We start from the raw sequence: 16,108 nt of genomic DNA, 5'->3' as shown, positions 1-16,108 counted from the left end.
TCAAGAAAAGGCAGATTTAGTTCTTTTAGGAACTTCTGGCACTGTGTCGGATCTGGTTTGCAGGAGGACTCATACAACTGTGAGTAGAATGATTGAAAAGTGGCGCTGATATCCTTAGGATTTGTTGAGATACCTCAGTCTGTGCAGATACTGTTGATAGTAGCTCTGGATTTGCTTTCTTTTAATTTCAGAGCAAGCAATTTCCTTGGTTTACAGCCATTAAAATAGTATAAGAACTAAAATGAACTCATCTCTCCTTCTTAGCAGATCATTCAGCTCTGTTCGACTTGTGACTAGAAGAGTATGAGGAGATTTAGAAAAACAAGTCCTAAGAGACTGCTCTAATGATTTACAGCATTCTTCCAACTCCGCAATCTTTGCCTCTCTTTTCCTCTTCAAGTTGACCGCGAAGGACGATGTGAAATCTCTAACAAATCCTTTAGTTGCCTGCAGATGATGCAGGGTCAGAAACTGAGTCAGTATTAATTGATATAAACTCAGCCAGTTTGGTTCTAAATTTTGCATCAAAAGCTGTGTTCTGGAGAAGGGAATTATTAATCTCCTAGATCTTTCTCCTAACATATCACAACAGAATGTGGTTATCTTAAATCTATTACTGCATTCATGTCTTCACCTATAATTAGTGAATATTCATTGACAGAGAGCAATTCCTTGGTTAGGTTAAAACTTTAATCATATGTAGACGGTGCATATACCGAAACAAAGGCTATTTTTCTACTCCTTATAGTGGTACATATATAAGATATCCTGCCTGATAAGTCTTTACTGCTTTTGTCTACAGTGAGTGCGCATTTCCGCGACAGCAACACAATGGAGCCCTTGGTTTTGGTGTCGTCACTAGACAAGGCAACAACCTTGAAGTATTTATTTTGTAGACGGTTTACATCTCTTTTATGTAAATGTGACTCTTATATAAAGCGCTACATCTATGTTTTCTTCTTAAATAGTCCAGGAATTTAGCTCTTTTGATCAGCCCGTTTAGCCCCCTGATTGAAAGCTCAGCCATCTTCAAAATTTACACATGTACATTTAGATATAAGCAAAGTGTGCTAAAAACATACAAAAATAAAATAAATCCCCTAACCCTCTGAGACCGCAGACCGCCTCCCCTATCTGTAAGATACGTAACCACATCAAACACAACTCCAGCTCAAAACTGGCTAGCCACAGCTCCCGACAGAAAACGTCCGCATCCTTAGCTGTAGTGAAGGTGAGCACTCTCCCTCCGTGAGTTACTCTGTGAGGCCGGATAAATAAAGTTTGGGATGCCTTTAGCATGTAGTTTATGCTGTGCTCCTATACATTATTGGCGCCGTTGGACAGTGAATGCACTGTAGTGTTGCTTTGGAATCACTGATTCAGGCCCATTTGTTGTTTTTCCAAGACTTTGGCCATCATGTTTTCCATGTGCAGGTCCGCGCTAGCATCAGTAGTTGTGTTAGGGGCCAACGCCATGTTGGTAACTCTCTGTGTCCGGGTAAGCGGCAACGAGACCTGCTTTTTTGCTCCTGCTGGCATTCCACTGAGTCACTGTGTCGACAAATAAAAACGATTGGGAATAAACCTGGTTTTTCGATGAAAATATGGAGGTGAGTGCTGATCTTTAGCCCTGGGCAGCCATTGCAGTCGTCGGTCACCTTTTTACCGTCAATTATATTTTGAAGAGAAAATGAAATTGAAAAATAATATTACCAAATGATTGTCTGACTGGTTGCATTACTAGCTGCATTGAATTTTTTTTTTTGTCTATGAACTTGCACAATACATTGTAATCATGACTGATAGAACCAATTAGCCTTAGGTTATCTCAGGGCTATGAAATGCAAGTGTGGAAAGCTTTAAAGTCGTAACCAAGACCATGTAATTATCCTCTTTAAAAAATGTTGTCCAGGAAAAAAACTGTTGTTGCTTAGAAACAATTACCCAAGACAAAGGTACAATATTAAAGTTAACACTACTGCTAGAATTATTTAATTTTCTTTTGTCAAGTTGAATAACCACCAATCACCACCAATGCAACGTCACTGTTGACATTATTATCTCTATATTTCAAAACCCTCACAAACAATGAAGTACACAAACCAGCTTGCAGAGAGCATGTGAAAGGATAGGTCTGGATTTTTTCAAGTCGGCCTAAGTTCTATGCTTGTGTGCTTTCAAAGAGATGTGGGTGCGCTGCAATTATTCGTTCTCCAATCATTTCCCCTCCCCTGGCCGTGAAGTCGTACCTTAGTGCCATTCCAAAGCAAGAGATGGGGACTAAAATACACAGCCCAGTATTCTGTGTAGAGTTGCATTCCAAAGTTCAGCTGATGTTAATATTAGGCTCAAGCAGTCAGAGTCAGACAACTCAAGCTGGCATCTTTGTCCTAGTCACATGTAGGTTTCCTGTCCCTGTTTCCTCCTTGCAATGCTAACTAATAGGACGTATCGCTCCAGCAAGCAATGCAAAGAGAGAATTATGAGCTAAAAAAACTTGGTTAAGCTAATTCAGATTGATGAAGCCTCATACTAGCTTTTTGCTGGAACTGGGCTGGCAAAAGGACTGTGGCCTTTATCCCCCAAATCCTTATAGTGTAATTGTTCTATGAAAGTATCACTTTACGACCAGTATAGTTGGTGTGACAATTATGGTGGCCAACTCTCTTAAAATACAAATATGTATTGAGGATGTATTAGGATGGACTATCCTTTAACCAGACAAGTGTCAAAAGTGTAATGTTGGCCTTTGGTCAACCTTCTTACAGAATGAACATTATTTTGCTACAGCTTCTGTGATGTTTGTCATTTAAACCAGTGAAAGCGATGTTCAGTGCCGGCTAAAAATGAGAAGGTTGCTAACATAACCTGCAGGCTAATGCTAACGTTTTTTACATTGTTCTATGCTAATAAGTAAAGGAGAGCTAAATGGTTTTGTTAGTGCTGAAGCTTCATATTTTGCCAAACGGGACTGGATCCAAAATGTAACCAATCTGAACCAAACCATACTTATGATCCCACCAGCTGCTAAAGCAAACGTTCCAAGCTATCACTCTGCAGTTTGAAGAATTTAGACCTAGCTAGAGTCTCTGATCAAGGCATATGTTTTAAAATTTGTATTTACATATTTCCAAGACTGCATACTCTGCACAAATGTGATTTTTAGCTTGTCATTTAATTCTGTGGCTGAAGGCTCTGCAGTGGAAAAGTCTATTCCAAAAGCAGAAGTTTGTGGAATGCTCTGAAATGTGATGCAACTACGGTTTCAATATAGTTTGGAGTCTGCCAGACGAGTGCATAGACAGTGATTGATTGCTTAAGTGTACTCTTTCTGTCTTCCCACAGGAGGTTGTGACGATGAAGATGTGTTCGGAGCCCCAGGCACTGCAGAGGTGTGAAGATGGAGTCCTGACCTCAGGTGGTTCTTCCACCTTGTAATCCTTACCCTATTCACTGTGAGTATTTCATCCAGTTGCTGATGTGCTTTTCGCACAGACATCTATGTGACTGTAAAGACCACATGAAGTCATAAAGGAATTCACAAAATGTCAGAGCTGAAGATTTAGAGATTACCTATTAGTATTTTAAAATGAGCGCTGGCAGATAGGGATTAAGCTTCTGGATCTAAAAGGTTTATTTATTGAAAAGTCTGATTTTAAAAAGTGTCTTTAAAAACTCTCAGATATTACTGCGTCAATGAAACCAGCCCAAAATATTGATGCACAAGTCTTAATGTAGGGGAGGTTTGCATAATATCTCAGCCATATCACAAGTCAGACCAATATTGGACGATTCTGCAAAACCCTGAATACATTTTTTTAAGGCTTGTTGTATATTGGATATCCATCCATGGTTAAGGTTTAAGAAAAGCCCATGGTTATGGTAAAGAGCCAACGTGAATTGGATAATTGTGACAGGACACAAACTCACATCTGAGACTTACTACATGGCCATCCACCACCATGACCTCCGCCCCCCTACTCTCCTCTCCGCACACTACTTCCTGCATTCAATTCAATTTTATTTATTGTATCAAATCATAAGAAGAGTTATCTCAAGACACTCTATAAATAGAGTAGGTCCAGACCACACTCTACAATCCACAAAGACCCAACAATTCATGTAATTCCCCCAAGAGCAAGCATTTAGTGTGACAACGGCGAGGAAAAACTCCCTTTTAGGGAGAAATCTTGTGTGCTGAGGAAAACTTCCTTTTAGGGAAGGAAATGACTGTAAACAGACCCAGGCTTATGGTAGGTGTCTGATGGTGCCGGATGGGGGAGTGATGAACAGAGGCAATTAGAGCTAAAGATCTTTGCTCGAACCTGACGGGACCCGACGGGATTGGTCTTAATTTTTATCATTGTACATGGGCTTGGGTCGGGCTCAGGCTTGCGCAGTAAATGAGCGGTCAGGTGTCAGGTGATGCGTTTCGATTAGTGTGAAAGTGGAGGAGTGGAGGAGTGGAGGTGAAACGGAGGCTGGCCTCTGAAGGACTTATTTTATTTCTTTGTTCATGTCATGAATAAATTATGTTTTTATTTATAAGATTTATAAATGACTCATTCTTGACAAAAAGAGTTGCATGCATGCGCATATTTGAAAAACCCCAAAACAGAGACCGAATAAATTTAGTTTCTGTTTCTGTTTAGTTACATTTTTAGGGTTACTAATTTACGTGTGCTCTTTCTTTCTCTCTCTGTCTGTTTAATCCCACACAGCTTTAATCCTGACAGTATTTGTATATAAGGTCAACCTTCAGGATAGAAATTCCCAAATCAAACGTTATAAACTAAACTGCTTGCAGTGTTGTTATAATGAAGCACCCAGCTCATCCAGTGAGGTTGGTGGTCTGGGGCATGACAGAGCAGGGGGCTGGTATAAAAGTTATATGCAACGAAAGCTGTGGACCCCAAGAGTACTGCTGGTTTTAATTTAGCTTCTATTTTTGCTATTTACGCCAGGAAGAGTGTGTAATATGGCTGCTTGGGAGCAGATCACCAGGGATTGGTTTTTATTTAAGATCAATATTTTAACACTGGGCAGACCACAGCAAGCACACTTTTCTCCTTGGAAATCAACTTTTTAAGGTTCTTTTCTCAGGAAATTTGCACACCGACCCCAAAATGTCAGCTCTGAATTGCCTAGTCAGGCTGACATGTTGGGGACAAGCAGCACACTATCTTAAAAGTCATTGTTAGAAATGCTTGGTATTGCATGGAAATAAACCATATCTATGTTCTATTAAATGAAAAGTGATCATAATGTGAGATAGTTTTTCTTGAAATTAGCTTTTCTTGCTTCCAGATTTTGCTTGAAAATTACAGTAGGTAATTTAAATTACCTAATGTAAAACTGCATTGTCGAAGTCAGCTACAGTAAGGCCAAAGTTTGGACACACCTTCTCATTCAATGCGTTTCCTTTATTTTCATGACTATTTACATTATAGATTCTCACTGAAGGCATCAAAACTATGAATGAACACATATGTGATTATGTACTTAACAAAAAAGTGTGAAATAACTGAAAACATGTCTTATATTCTAGTTTCTTCAAAGTAGCCACCCTTTGCTCTGATTACTGCTTTGCACACTCTTGGCATTCTCTTGATGAGCTTCAAGAGGTAGTCACCTGAAATTGGTTTTCCAACAGTCTTGAAGGAGTTCCCAGAGATGCTTAGCACTTGTTGGCCCTTTTGCCTTCACTCTGCGGTCCAGCTCACCCCAAACCATCTCAATTGGGTTCAGGTCCGGTGACTGTGGAGGCCAGGTCATCTGAAGCAGCACTCCATCACTCTCCTTCTTGGTCAAATAGCCCTTATACAGCCTGGAGGTCTGTTTGGGGTCATTGTCCTGTTGAAAAATAAATGATGGTCCAACTAAACACAAAGCGGATGGGATGGCATGTCGCTACAGGATGCTGTAGTAGCCATGCTGGTTCAGTATGCCTTCAATTTTGAATAAATCCCCAACAGTGTCACCAACAAAGCACCCCCACACCATCACACCTCCTCCTCCATGCTTCACGGTGGGAACCAGGCATGTAGAATCCATCCGTTCACCTTTTCTGCGTCGCACAAAGACACGGCGGTTGGAACCAAAGATCTCAAATTTGGACTCATCAGACCAAAGCACAGATTTCCACTGGTCTAATGTCCATTCCTTGTGTTTCTTGGCCCAAACAAATCTCTTCTGCTTGTTGCCTCTCCTTAGCAGTGATTTCCTAGCAGCTACTTGATCATGAAGGCCTGATTTGCGCAGTCTCCTCTTAACAGTTGTTCTCGAGATGTGTCTGCTGCTAGAACTCTGTGTGGCATTCATCTGGTCTCTAATCTGAGCTGCTCAGATGAACTATTCGGATGAACTTATCCTCAGCAGCAGAGGTTGACTCTTGGTCTCTTGTGCAATTTTCCAGACTGACTGACCTTCATTTGTTAAAGTAATGATGGCCACTCGTTTCTCTTTACTTAGCTGATTGGTTCTTGCCATAATATGAATTCTAACAGTTGTCCAATAGGGCTGTCGGCTGTGTATCAACCTGACTTCTGCACAACACAACTGATGGTCCCAACCCCATTAATAAGGGAAAAAAATCCACTAATTAACCCTGACAAGGCACACCTGTGAAGTGAAAACCATTTCAGGTGACTACCTCATGAAGCTCATTGAGAGAACACCAAGGGTTTGCAGCGCTATCAAAAAAGCAAAGGGTAGCTACTTTGAGGAATCTAAAATATAAGACATGTTTTCAGTTATTTCACACTTTTTTGTTAAGTACATAATTCCACATGTGTTCATTCATAGTTTTGATGCCTTCAGTGAGAATCTACTATGTAAATAGTCATGAAAATAAAGGAAACGCATTGAATGATGTGTCCAAACTTTCGGCCTGTACTGTATTTACTGTACTGTATGGAAAATCAAATTAAAGATGTCTTTCTTTCCAGCAAAGAAAAGAAAGAAAGCAAAGACACTGCTTCATTAAGGACAGTTTCAACTTAAGTTTGTGCTATTTCTACCGCCATGTTGTGTTGTTGCTGTTATGTTGTCCTGACGTACAAGTGCTCAAACCTAACATCTGGGCCACACAGCCTGCATAAGCAGTGTGTGACGGCTACCTCGCTAAAACTGCTGCAGCTCATACGCGTGCGGTGTCCACAAAGGCAGCGTTGCTGCTGTGCCGCAGCTGAAGCTGTGTGGCTTTCTACATTCAGTTTGCATTTCATAATGGCCATACATAATATAAAGTTTATTCTAATTTCATTATAAATTAGATTTTAATTTGAAACAGAAACTGAAAGAGTGCTGGTATAATGTTAATATCAAAATATTGTTTCACTGTCTCTTTTTGCTGCGAACTGCGCGCATCACACAGGAAAAATAAGCGAGGCATCGAGTCTCTAGATGTTCAGAAAGCTGATGCGCAGCCAAGCCGAGCTGCTCAGGCGGGCTGTGTAGCTGCACAATAGTGTACAATCTTTTTACAAATGATTGAAATAAAGTGCTCATTGTACCAGATGCAAAGCAAGGCAGCAGAGCATTCTTGTGTGTGTTTTTAAATTTCACATCCAAGTAAGTCAGTCGAATCAATGTGTATCTGTGATCCTGCAGTTAAAAAAATCCAGTTAATTATTTAAGTACCAATATAATTAATATAGCCTATTTCAAACCCTGCATTACCAACTGCATTATTACTTGGCAACACTCAATGCACACAGTGTAGCCGGTAAAAAATCCTACTCTGCCCAGCCTACATGACACGTCCGTGCCCAATGTATTTTGGCTGTAAGGACAAAATAGGTCTTAGTCCAATAGGTATTACATCCATATTGGACAGTTATACCCCACCATTTACATTCCGTTGCAATACAAGAAGTAGTTTGCCCGATGTGAAGGCAGAAAGTAAGGGAGTACCAAATAATTGTTGCCATAAAGGAATAAAGGGACTGGAAGTGAACCATGATGTGTTGTTGACATCACTCTCTTTGAATGCTCAACCATCCATCCTGACCACCTCCCTAAAAGATTTTGTGGTGGTGCCACACTTAGTGTACGCTTTATGTACCTACTGTATGTTTTCCTTGTATTCTTATGTCTTCTATTTATCATATTCCAAGTTATTGTAAAGCACTTTGTGATTTTTATCTTTGAAAAGTGCTATATAGATAAACTTTACTTACTTACTTAGTGCTGGGTATCATTTTAGATTTTTAAATACTAATGCCAATACAATATCTGAGATTTGATTTGAGATTTTATACCTGACTTTGAGGAATGTAAACATGTCAGTCAATCAATCAATCAATCAATCAATCAATCAAATACTTGAATAATCGGATTTTACACAGACCTTGCAGTCCAGTTTTCAAAACATTTTTTCTTACAAGAAACCAAACTTCTTGAATACTAAATGTTGTCTAACCACAAGCAGCCTACAGAAAGTACAAAGCTGTAAAACATTACTTTAAATTGTGCTTAAAAAATAAATAATTGTCTATTCAAATAATGTATCAACACGACCAAGAGCCTAAATAACTATCCTATTCATTTCAGTCGGGACCAAAAGGTACTGAGGACCTATATCCAATGGTTAGGCTTTATAGTCCTACTTAGCTCCATTTACTCTATGCTGGCCCCTGCAGACACCACCATGACTGGGCAGTATGTAATGGCCACTGGCCATTTAATAGGAAGCATGTCCTGCTTTAAGAGGTGTCCTCAAGAAGAATGCTTCCATTAGTTGAAATATTATGCAAAGGAAATTAGCGTAAATATCCAGACAGACTATAAATATGGACGTGAGCATGGAATGTGTATTAAAGCAGGCTATAATTCACGTGGGGAGAAAAACAACAGCCTTTAACATACTACTGAATTTTTCATTGTTATGTGGTGCATTCAGGGACTAAATCTGCAGAGAGGAAATGAGACACAGAGGAAGGTTTTTTTATTTATTTTTTTTAAGGAGGATGAATGAGGTGAAACAATAAAAAGGGTAATTAATGTGCTGCTGAAAAATAAATCAGAGAATATAATTATGCCATTCATTCTGGATATTAAAGAGAAACCACACCTTAACTATTAAACTAATACAACCCCGACAGGGTGATGCAAGAACCAGATGCGAAGGGATCTTGAATCAGCCTTTTATAAATATAGGGTTTTATTCGCTATAATGTCCGCCTCGCTCTACTATTTCCCTTACATATTTGTTTTAGGAATTATGGATTAAAAAAATCTCACGTACCCCCTGCAGTACTCTAAAGTACCCCATTTGAGAAACACTGCTCTATACAACCCATGTAGTCAGTAGTCAAATTTTTTGGGAAATAGCTAGAAATATACAATAATTTTACCACTAATGAGCACTACAGCCCTTTGATGGCTGGGAATTTGAAATCTGGGTGATTATCAGGTTAAATCAAACAAAATATTTTAACCAAAAAACAAACAAATAATAAGCCCTAATTGAAAAAAAGGTCCACCTCTATCTCCTCTCTGTATTGGAGCTGAGCCCTTTGAAAATGTGTTCTACAATTCAACAAGACATATAACAGAAAAGCCTATTAAAGCTTTCCATCAAACTCATTATCTTTCATCTCTTTTAATTGATTTATAAAAAGCCTTTGAATCTTTCTTCTTGATAACCTAAAACTAATGAGCTTTGCAGGTGTACCATGGTGTAATCATGGAAAGTAGGTTATTAAACATTTTGGTGCCGCAGTGATTTTCTGTCAGGACGGATTAGCTTCATTTCTGGGAGAAGCTCCCTCACACAAAGGCCTCCCACAGCGCAGACTGCATTAACACACATACATACATTGATAAAGCGTTGCCGGCTCCTGTGTCTGATCAAACACGTCATTACTGCAGTTTATGAAACTGCACTATGTCTCTACACAATGATGTGTGGGATTAAAGGCCTTTTGTGCTTTGAAATGGACTCGCTGAACTTTTAATACCACAATCGAGAGCTAAACACCAGTGCGGTATGAAAATGAAAAGGTGTTTATAGTTCTTAAAACTGAAAACCCACTGTAAATTGATGTACAGTAGGTAAAGAGGTTTTCATCAAATGAAAACTATAGTCTCATGTCTAAGTGAGACCCAACTGGTTATCATTTTTGAACTTGAAAATTGAAGTGGCTGCATGCTTCTTCTTCTTTTTTAAATCATTCACAGACATATTACATTCGGTTGAATAACTACCATTTTACCTTTTCGGGAACACTTTATAATATTGGTACATGAATAATGAATTCATGCATGACTTCATGAAAAAGCATGAATTCATTCATATAGTTCATGAACTATCAGTAATGTACAATGATTAATAGTAGCCTATCTCAAGCATGACTTAATGCAGGAACAATACCTTAATAATGCATTGATTTAGGTATTTCAATCATCAAGATTTCAGATTTATTAATGATGTTTATGTCTTCTTCATAGGTAAATCTGTAGTTAAAGTGACAGGCTAAAAAAAACTGAATTGTAGTGTTGTAATCATGATTACCTTAACATTACTTCTTCATTAATTAATCATGTTTGTGGCCCTGAGCTGGTCCATCTTTAACATGTATGTGACTCAATTTACTCATTGTTGACTGCTCTGGATTTTTTTTGCCTTGTATCAGCACCACTTTTCCGACGTACATCAACGTATTCTTATGAACAGATCGTATGATATTGTACCAAAACTTATGCACACCAATTCACATGATATCCTACGAAATAAGGCGACCGCCGGCTGGTAAATGTAAATGGACTGGTTTTATATAGAACTTTCCTAGTCTTAACGACTACTCAAAGCGCTTTTACATAGTACAGGAACCATTCACACACTGTGGACAAGGCTGCCGTACGAGGTGCCACCTACTCATCAGATAAACACTCACACACATTGACACTCCGATGGCGCAGCATCAGGGGCGACTCGTGTCTTGCCCAAGGACACTTCAACATGGGACTGCAGGGCCAGGGATAGAACCACCAACCTACCACTGAGCCACAGCTGCAGTTATTAAGCAGACAAAAGGTTACTGTAAGCTGGCTACAGAGCACCGTGAGCTGTCGGTCTTTTCATAGGCCATAGGTTATTTGAGTTTTGCAGACAAAAGGTGACTTTGTGCCGGCTACAGGGATTACGGCCCTTGCAGGGGGCGTGGCAGTTGAGTTTGGCCAACAAAAAGTGAGCTTCATGAGGCGACGACAGTAAAGTTTAGGCAACAAAACGACTTGTTAAGATTAGGGACACAACACATTTCCAGGTTGAAAGGTTGAAAGCCCTATGTTTTATGACCCAGCCATCCACCCCAACCTTTTCCATATGCGGACCATTATTGTAGCTATATGTATGCGTGGTTCTGATTCAAAAAATATAAAATTACCCACAGTGCACCTGGAATCTGTTTTCCATAAATTTCTATTTGAACACTCAAATGAGATTTAGCAGATTTGGATCTTTGTATTTTGGAACTGACAAAAACTAGTACCACATGAAAAGATGGAAGGGTGTGGTCACTCAGCTGTTACAAGTCGGATGAATATGCAAAAGTGTGTGATGTGTGATGTCTCTGACAGGTCGACTGGATGGTTGCATCCTATTTATATTCTGTTAATGATTGTTGGATCAGGCTGCCGTGTCAGTGCATCTCATTGGATTATTCTGCCAGACAGGATTTGCAGATATTGATACAAGGTCTGCCTGTGGTGCTGTTCTGCTCTGCACTATGCGAATTAACTACAGACAGAAAACCCTACCCCTCGCCTACACACTGCTCTCTTCTGTTTCCCAAGCCAGAGCACTGCCAGAGGAAATATTATGAGTAGCAAATCCCTTCTGAGGGCATCCATTGGTCAAATTCACATTCCATGAGCTTACGCTAAGGACTGGGTTGGAAAAAGATCAGACATCACAATTTACAACAAGAGGAAAGGAAATGCAACCCTCTTGTTGGAACTGATGCTAAATCTAACGTTGCAATTCACTCAGAATTGGAATGCGTTTTCATGATTTTCTGAACGCCATAGATGGCGCTTTCAGTTCAACAAAAGCTATCTAGCACACTAGTCTGGATCAACGGAATTACATTTCCAAGATAATTGCCTGATACCCTGATGTCCCTCACCTTCACTCTCCGTGTGTTGCAACAACAAACTTGTTGACTTGAAACTTGAAAAAAGTTTGAATTGTGCAACAAGGTAGGACTGCTTGGTTCTTTAGGGGAATGATTAAGATTTACAAAGAATATATTTATCGGGCACCCAGATAGCTCAGTTGGTAGAGCGGGCGCTCATGTACAGAGGTTTAATAATAATAATAATAATAATAATAATAATAATAATAATAATAATGCATTTTATTTATAGGCGCCTTTCTAAACACTCAAGGTCACCTTACAAAATCAGCAATAAAACACTCAATCCATTAAACAAGCAATCAGAGAAACAGGCAATAAAATATCACGATAATACTATTAATAAAAATACAAGAAAAAGGGTGGGGTCATTACAGTCAAAGCAAAAATGAAAAAAAAATAAATAAATTAAAGAGAGTAAGCCTGTCTGAAAATATGAGTTTTTAGGTGAGATTTGAAAGTGGTTGTGGACGTGGAGTGTTGAATGTAGTGGGGCAGAGAGTTCCAGAGGTGGGGGGCTGAATGACAGAAAGCTCCAGACCCCATGGTAACCAGACAAGCAGGTGGGAGGATGAGCCGGATGGAGGAAGATGACCAAAGAGAATGGGTGGGTGTCTTGATATGAAGAAGCTCGGTGAGATACTGAGGGGCAAGATTGTTGATAGCTTTAAATGTAAGGAGGAGGATCTTGTAAATGATGCGGTATTTCAAGGGGAGCCAATGAAGTTGCTGCAGGACACGTGTTATGTGACTGATGGAGGGGGTTCTGGTAATGATGCGGGCAGCAGAGTTTTGGACTAGTTGTAGTTTATGGATGGATTTGTCAGGTAAAGCCTCGACGCAGTTGGCCCATGTTCGACTCCGACCTGCGGCCCTTTGCTGCATGTCATTGAAAGTTGTGTGAACATTTAACTTCATTTAATATTGTATGTGGCATTTTCTTTGTGGGGTGCAAATGTTCCACCAAGTTCCTTCCCGAGAACATTTTGCAGAGCCACCGTCGCTGTGTCACGAGTTGTGATTGGTTTAAAGAAATGCAAACAACCCAGAGCGTTTTATTCTCCTATCCTGGAATGTATGTGTGGAGGAGCCAGACCTTACTCTACAGCTCTGTGGAGATAGGTCTGGCAATGCGAGTCTTAAAGCACACTGAATTGCCATTCCTTGAACGAAGAGACAAATAAATACAAACTAATGGTTCGTGAAGCTTCATTTGGACATCACTACTACATAGCTCAAATGTAAAATGAGTAAATTAGCTGTAAATGTCAGCGTAGTGAGAACAAAAAGGTCATTACCATTCATCTCCGTCCCAGCAGAGCGTCCATTGAGACTAGTTCCAGTGACAATGGTGTTTCAGGAACTGATCTCAGAGGGGTTTTCCTGCACTGGAGCTGGCTGTTACTCTATTAAGCCATTTGAGCTGAACATCTAATTCCAACATCACTTGATTCCCTCAAGTGTGTAGAGTGTGTGGCCGAACACAGTGATGTATTTGTTGGTGCATGTACATTAATGAGTACTTGCTTGTCATGTGTGTGTCTATCACTGCCGTAGCTGTGTTTCACTAAAGTCTCTTTAGACACTGTACTCTTACTGTTTAGCCACCAGAGAGGAGATAAGAGAAAAAAGAAGTTGATAACAATGTTGTCTAAGTTTCCTTCAGGCAACTTCCACACTTTTATGTCATCACTTTTAAACGCTGTTTTGAGACAAAAATGATCTCCACACTAGCTTTGTAGAAGAACTAATCTCTGTCCATATTAAAATGTCTGACAATGCGTATCACATGACCTGACGTGTGTCTGACGTTATCATGGATGTATAAGGTGAAAATGTATAAGGTGAAAATACAGAATATACTTTGGAGAAATAACAATGGTGAAAAGAAAGACCAGGGATGTATTTGCTTGGACCAACAACAAGGTGGAACTGTTACTAAAAGGTATGTAAGCCTACCTAAGCGATAAGACTGACTTCCGTGCGTCGTTGCTTCCAAAAGTCTCTCTTTCTGCCTGTCCAGACTACAAAGCAACCCCGGAGTTTTCAAACTTAAACGGGGTCAGCAGTGTTTCCAAATGTCTCCGTTTTAGGGGCTTGGAAACTCCGGAGTAGTTTGGATGCGAGGCATAAACATAGCAAAAGATATTCCTATTTATGTTAAACCATAATGTAGTAGTGTGGATGTAGCTTCAGTCATTACTTCTTCGTGTTCAGAGCTATTAGCCTAATGAGCAACAGCAATTAGGGCAGCCCTACCTTATTGGTGAAGGTGTTGGGACTGTACGCAGTCTGAAAGGGTATAAAGAGTATATATATATATATATATATATATATATATATATATATATAGTTTAATATCAAAATATTAAATATAATAAATATAACACTATGGAAATATGGAACCCCTGTTACCACTAAACTTCTATTGTATTGCCACCAATATTGAAAACTTTCAAGGCCTGCCCAACCTCTTCCAGTCTGCACGTAGTGACTGTGCATATACAGTAGGTCATTTAGAGTCATTGACGTGGCTGTTTCTTTTATAATAGTACACATTTTGAGCATGAGTAACTTATGTTATGTGTCATGTGGTGTCACTTGTCAAATATTATCTAACTTTAGAAATCACACCCAAAGCAATAGATCAACATTTTGGAAAATGTGTATTATAATAATCTGCTTTCTTTATGAGAGAGAGAGATGAGAAGACTTATATCAATCTTATATCTGTGTGTTATGTACAGAGCTGGAGTCAGAAGTAGTGAAACCATGTGAAAACACCAGTATGGTGCTAAATGCGGTTTGCTTGTTATAGCCTGCATGCTTGACTGTGTGACTTTTTGTTTTTGTGTGACAGAGCGTGTCTGTGCTGAAGGTCTGCTGTCATTTTGTGTTTGCCAGGTCGTCTTTTTCTGTTGGTGTGAGAGGCGTGGAGGCTGTGATTAGCGGGCTGAGCCCGTGAGTGAACCTATGGCAGAGAGACAGCACAGTGCAGGTAAGACCTGCCAGACACACAGAGAGAGAGACAAACAGACAATCTGTAATACAACAATACAACGCAAACTGCATAAGGACGGACCTGGGGAGGGAGCCTTCTGTTGCAGATCGTAGTCCAACATGACTATCGAGTGGTTGATACAATAAACAACACACAGATACTGACTAGTGCACTACCTGTTCAAAACACGCCTGTTCGGAACAGGTTGATTGCTTTCCTGTGGTATTGGGATCCAAACAGCTATATATTTCTTATGATTAAAATTTAAAATATGAATATTTATTCTAACACTTTGTACTGCAAAATAACTTACAAAAGGCCCCAAAGCACTTGTGTACTTCTACTTCAGAGGAAAACATTGTACTACTACAGTACCTGACAGAGAAATGTTACTGGTTACATTGCAGATTCAGATTTTACTCACAAAATATAACAATTAAAATAAGATTTAACTCAGGTTAAGTCAGTGGGTGGAGCGGGCGCATATATGTAGAGGTTTACTCCTTGACGCAGTGACCACATTGGTATGACATGCAGCCCTTTGCTGCATGTCATTCCCCCTCTCTCTCCCCTTTCATGTCTTCATCTGTCCTGTGAAAATAAAGGCCTAAAATGCCCAAAAAAATAATCTAAAAAAAAATATATATATATATATATTTTTAAACTATCCAGCATTAAATTAGAGTTGAAAGCGCCACCTTGAACAGAAGTGAATTTACTGTAAGTTAACGGCCAGCAATAAGTGTTTTTCTTTAAAGTTATAATAAAAAACAATTCCAAAAAAAAATATCGGTACTTTCTTGTAAAGTGAAATTTCTGATATGCCTGAGTTCAATAGAGCATTTACACATTTCACCTTCTACCATCAGGTTTAATAAAGTAATAAAGAATAAATGAAAATCCGCTGAACATAGGACATTTCTGCTCATCTGTGATATGTAACATTATTTCAGCATTTATCTTATGA

The 16,108-nt window shown here is 39.4% G+C and overlaps 1 protein-coding gene across 1 annotated transcript in view; it reads left to right on the top strand.

Annotated features, from left to right (window-relative positions):
- The first annotated feature begins 3,418 nt into the window (after positions 1–3,418).
- lrfn2b (leucine rich repeat and fibronectin type III domain containing 2b) overlaps positions 3,419–16,108 on the top strand; it is a 92,249-nt gene continuing 79,559 nt past the window's right edge. The window contains exons 1-2 of the mRNA XM_028605308.1: positions 3,419–3,455; positions 15,045–15,138. The gene's annotated coding sequence lies outside the window, so the exon portion shown is untranslated. The remainder of the gene's footprint in view (positions 3,456–15,044; positions 15,139–16,108) is intronic.

Source organism: Perca flavescens, chromosome 18 (assembly GCF_004354835.1).
Source record: "Perca flavescens isolate YP-PL-M2 chromosome 18, PFLA_1.0, whole genome shotgun sequence".
Classification (NCBI taxonomy): domain Eukaryota; kingdom Metazoa; phylum Chordata; class Actinopteri; order Perciformes; family Percidae; genus Perca; species Perca flavescens.
Note: the sequence above shows the minus strand (reverse complement) of the source record. Positions and strands in the feature narration are given on the sequence as shown.